The following is a 5673-nucleotide window of genomic DNA, read 5'->3' as shown; positions in this document are numbered from 1 at the left end:
GGTATTTCTGCCACACATCTACACTTCTTGGGTGAAGATGTGCCTCCTGTTCTCCTGTAGTTTCCACTCGTGTCCTCTGGTTCGTGTTTCGTTGTTGAAACTTGGGGGGTTCACTGGGTTGGCTGCGTCAGAGGCCTTAGGAATTTTGAATACTTGAATCTTTTAGTCTTCGCTTTTCAAGACCCTTCCCATCAGAGCACACCCCGAAGTCCTGGAATGTGCTGGGAATTTATGTGTTTTTGACACGTCATTTCTGCGGACCCTCTTCAGCTCCGACTCCGGATCGGAGCAGAGCCCACACACAGTGGGGTTCAGGGGGGTTTGTGGCAGGTGACTGACACTCCTCTATCTGGCAGCTGAATTCGGCACCAAACAGCAAGAAAACAAAAGTAAAAAATAATACAGGAACTACGCAGGAAAGCAAAATTACCCTTTTCTTTGGTTTCACAGTGATCATTTTCAGGAAGGAGAAACGTACACTTCATTTAACTTCTGCGCCGCTTAAGCTGGTATTGAATGTTCAGTTTTGTTCGTGATTCTCTTTGAAACATGTTCCATGTTTTGAGCCAGTCGCTGCTGCGTCAGGCCAACTGCTAACCTCGATCTTGAACGTTCCTTCTGGCCTCTTCTGGGATCGCTGTGATTTGTCTTTACTGCCAGTCAATTAGGCTTTTGTAATGTGAACCAGAATGCATGGACACTGAAGTTGCGATTTCCTAATTATTCTGTCCGTCGTCCCAGGGATGAAGCTAAGCTCTGGTTTTTATATTGCGGTTGCAGTATAATTTCACTTTGGTTTCTTTCCTTTAGGAGAACAGCCCTGCTGAATCTGCTCAAAGTCAACAAATCATTTGATTTGGACTTTTTCCCCCCAGATCATTCCAGTTTATTACCATAAGTAAGTGGTCTTTAGGTAGAGTAACATACAGTACATACTGCATTCTTCAAATTGATAGACATAAAGACCAATTTTGTATTTACTTCTATTACATTACAGTTTATAATTGTACTACCTTACAGTATTAGTACTATAGTTCATTAAAATGAACTCCGTCTGCTTATTTTTTTTTTCAAACTTTAGTTCCTGCCCTTGATAAAAATAGTCAATCGTGATATCTTTTAACATTCCAGTAGGGAGCTGAGTCAGCATGCTCAGGCTGCAAAGGAACAGGTAAAGGTTCATTCCATGCTGAAAGTAAGGGAAAAAACACAACGTTTCGGTTGTGGAGCCTTCTTCAAGTGTGGTAGCTTATGGTTGAATTTGGTCATCTGCTAGTGTGGTTCAGTTAATCTCATGACTGTGTGTCCACAGAACTGGGTGACTCCAAGGCCACATTGAGTGCTGTGCTGACAGACTGAACGCAGAATGGGACAAATGTTAGCTAAGACAACCCTCAAGATACATTCAGAACTGTAGCCTTTCCCTCTGTCCCTGACACTGAATAACACAGTAAGTCCTCTGGCTTAACCTGCTGATTTGTGAAACCCAGCCAGCGTATCAACTTCAACATCAAGGCTAGGTAGCTCGTTCCATACTCCTACCACCCTTTGTGTACAGGGATGCCCATTGTTGTGAGTTCTAAATGTTCTTCCCTGTAGTTTCCATTTGAGTCCACCAGTTATAAGGACATAAGTGAAACACTGACCAGTCTATACAGTATCTACCACATGTTTAATCACTCTCAGGAAGATGATTTCAAGTCATACAAAAGTCATAAAAAATAGGAACTACATACATTGCATATATTTTCTTCACTGAGGATTTTGTAAAAAGTACAGTGGTCTAATGAAGGAACATGCAGAAAATCTGCCACATTTTACAGCACTTTCCTTGTCATTGATCATGAAGTAGTTATTATTGTGTCATGGATTGTGAATCTATTTGGATTTCATTGGCTGAATAATGATTACACTGAAATTGATCTGTCATACACATTGCTGGACTGTTTGCATAAACTGGTTACTAAATCATTGTGTTTAGTCTCCACGTGTTAGTTAAATATTTTAAATTGGCCTTGTACATGCCAATCAGAAAACGTGTTTTAGAAATAAAATAAAAATGTGCTGTAGAGCATTAATCAAGAACCAGCTATCCATACTTTCCTCGGGTGTCAACCTAGAAGAGCAGGGAAATGTGATTTTGAAATGCATTTAAACTCCTCAACTACACAGCATACAGGCCCTAGAGAAATCAACCACATGTGTCCACACACAAAACTGCAATACTCAGACATTGAAATAAAATAAATTTATTTTTGCTTAATTTGTGGAATTTGGCATAAGCATTTTACTGGTGTCTCTTCTACATAAATGCTGCACTGCTGTAAGATTCCAACATGGAAAAAGAAAAAGTTTTCTTATATATTTCTCTCATTTCCAGATAGAAATTACAGGGGCAAAATATTAAAACACAGGCACGTGAAAGAACAATAAAAAAGCTTGTGAAAAATGATTCCATTTCACAACCGTGAAAGTGTGCAATTCTTCTTCAGCAATTTCCCTTAATGAAAAAATAAATACATGCCACTTTTGGTTTTGGATCTGAGTTTTTAAATTTAAACTGTTCAATATTATGCACAATATCGCTCCATGGCATTATTAGTTCCATACTGTGTAAACAAGCCCTGGAAGGCAACTCAGACCAAAATTTCACACAGTCATCATCTTTCACTGAATGATATTCATATTCTGTAGCCCGTAGGAACATTCCTCAGGAGGCTTAAAAGAAATGCACGCAGTTGGAACTAGGAGAACAACCAAAAAAAACAAACTGAACTCTTTAAGGTTGTGTAAATGAACAGAAATCCAATTTGTGTTGCTCTTACAATGAGACCAAGCCTGCATTTTCACTACATTTCAACTCCATTTCCAGGTAGTTCATGGTATTTCTTTTGGAACGGTTTCGTGTCCTGATAAAAGATTCCACCTGTATGGTCAAAAATGAAGCATTTTCCTATAATTCCCTTCTCCTATCCAAATTCAGCAGGATGGTAATTAACCCCACTTCAGATCTTTCAGGGTTGTGTTTTTAACTGGACATGCCAGATGTCTTCGGTTTCATGTAAATTTAATGGCTACTAGAAACATTTTTTGAAATTGGGTTTGTATAAATACAGGAGGATTTTAGGAGCAAATAAAAAATAAACTTAAAATAGATTTTTGCACAGTTCCAGTGGTAAATGAATGAACCGTACTTTCAGTGAAAATAGTTATTCTTGTAGATGACGTTTAATGCGGAAAAGTGAAAAAAAACTATGAAGGGTCTTAATTCAAATATTCGGAATCAAAGACATTGACCCAGTGTAATTCTTCAAATTGGGAAACATGAACCAGAGGACACTGGAGGAAACTACAAGGAAGGAAAATGTAAAACTGATAACAGGAGGCTAGAATAAGCTACTGTACCAAGCCATGTTGTAGAATCTGATACTCTGGTATCTTTCAATAAACAGCTGGATTCGATCATTGGAACAATTAGCAAATAGCAGTCACACAGGATAGACTGACTATGTTACCTCTTTTGTAATTGAAATCCTTATGTTTTTGTGTCCTCATCCGGAGAGATGTTTCATGATCTGTCTGGATCTGTCTGTCTCTAGTGTTTACGGTTTAACTTGGTGATCTTGAGATAAGCAGTATTAACACTTATAATAAAAATAATAATAATAATTTCCTTCTATTTATATATCATGTTTCTGGACACTCCACTCAAAGGGCTTCACAGATAATGGGGACTCCACTCCACCAATGCGCAGCCCCACCTGGATGATGCAACAGCAGCCAAGGTGCACCAGCATGCTCACCACACACCAGCTATCAGTGGGGAGGAGAAGTGAAATTTTTAGGAGGCCATGGTGAACTTTAGCCAGGATACAAGGGTAATACTCTACTCTTTTTGAGATACACCCTGACAAACAGAGAGTCAGGACATCAGTTTTACATCTCATACAAAGAACAGCAGCTTTTTTACAGTATAGTGTCCCCATCACTATACGGGAGCATTAGGACCCACACAGACTGCAGGGTGAGCGCCCCCTACAGGCCCCACTAACACCAGTTCCAGTAGAAACCTTAGCTTTCCCAGGAGGTCTCCCATCCAGATACTGACCAGGCTCACACCTGCTGAGCTCCAGTGGGCTGCCAGTTGTGAGTAGCAGGGTGATAGAGCTGCTGTTCGATAATACATCTCCCATGCACCTTTCAAACAGACACCCAGCAGAGCCAGTTCTAGCAGTGGGGACAATGAAAACATGAAGCTCCACAGTTCTTCCCTGCTGGCTGTAGCCTGATGAAGATGCCAAGAGTTTCCCCAGGGAAAAGAGGGAGAGGGGACAAGGAAAAGGACAGCTTGGGTGAGATTTAAAAGGCATCTTTGGTTGGTGAGTATCTTTATAAGTTTTTTCTAGAAATATAATTTCAGGTGTACTTATTTTAAGCTGATGAATACTGTGGTTGCTTCTGCTGTGCTCATGACACAGAAATACTGCACTTCAGACGCACTGAACATGAATGACCTTTTGCTAGGAAATAAAAGCTAGAAAGTAAAAATAAACAGATCTGCTCATTAACTGCAACTATGAGACATGAGCAGGAATACCATAATACCATAAATGGAAACAGTTTTTGATGTGCGTTATTTATGTTTGTTTTGCGTCCACCTACAAACAGTTGGACCAAAATACAGTGGCAGTCTGAGATCTTTTCATATCAAAGCAAACCAGTTTTGAAGTCCAGTCTTTGGAACTTCCAAAAAAAGGCCAAGGAATGTTGTAAGAGGCGTTCAAAGGAACTGACAACATTAACATTGTTTGGCTAATTACTTCGTTTATTTTCCATACTACTATATAACCTTTCAGCCCACAACAAAGTATACAACGAACACAAGGTGTGCAATGAAAATTCCTCAATTGTTTTCATCCACTTCCATGCTGTGGGCTGTTTTCTTCCAAAATCTGTCATTCTGCAACCGGTGCAAAAATAAAAAAATACTACAAGAAACATGAAATAAAAAACCTTAATTGGCAGCGCAAGAGTAATTAGCATGCGTTGTGAGAGCCAGCTCCCCAAGCTGAGCCCAGCGATACATACAGAGATGATAATTACATGCAGACCCACCTGCTGCAGCTGTTCCTGTGAAAATAAGAGTTGAGCAGGTAGGTGAGATGACAATGAACTTGCCATCCTATGCTGCACATGAATATCTCTAGGCTTGAAGTGAAAGCAGATACCCAGTCAGGGTTTTTGGGGGGGCCTTGCAGTTGATGCTATAAGCACTAGCAAACTGTACCTGTAGGTACCTGTAGTTAAATGAACAGTTTACTACACTACACTGAATACGTTATTGAACGATCGTGTTACAAACAGTAAATGCCAGTGCAGTTCCCTTATCGCCAGCTGTATATGTAACAGCTGTTTTTCCTCCAGTCCGTAATTACAGACAAAGGTTCCGCTCCTGACAGAGAAGGTGTAATCCAGAAAGACATACTTTCAGAACCCCACTGCTTCGCTATTACCTGTTCAGTAATGAGTAACTTTGAAACCATGAAAACTAATTAATCGTAACTACGAACGTTTTTGAACCGGCAGGGGTCAACCATTTTGAGACACACATCTGTAACCTCTCGTTTGTCTGAAAAGGGTGTTTTTGGAATAACAATGATAGTACAAACGTAA

The 5673-nt window shown here is 39.9% G+C and overlaps 1 protein-coding gene across 1 annotated transcript in view; it reads left to right on the top strand.

Moving 5' to 3' along the window:
* The first annotated feature begins 4365 nt into the window (after positions 1–4365).
* Positions 4366–5673, top strand: part of LOC107077309 (uncharacterized) — a 28277-nt gene continuing 26969 nt past the window's right edge. Inside the window, exon 1 of the mRNA XM_015346413.2 lies at positions 4366–4379. The gene's annotated coding sequence lies outside the window, so the exon portion shown is untranslated. The remainder of the gene's footprint in view (positions 4380–5673) is intronic.

The sequence above is a fragment of the Lepisosteus oculatus genome, chromosome 4 (assembly GCF_040954835.1).
Source record: "Lepisosteus oculatus isolate fLepOcu1 chromosome 4, fLepOcu1.hap2, whole genome shotgun sequence".
NCBI lineage: Eukaryota > Metazoa > Chordata > Actinopteri > Semionotiformes > Lepisosteidae > Lepisosteus > Lepisosteus oculatus.
This window is presented reverse-complemented; position numbering and strand designations above follow the sequence as displayed.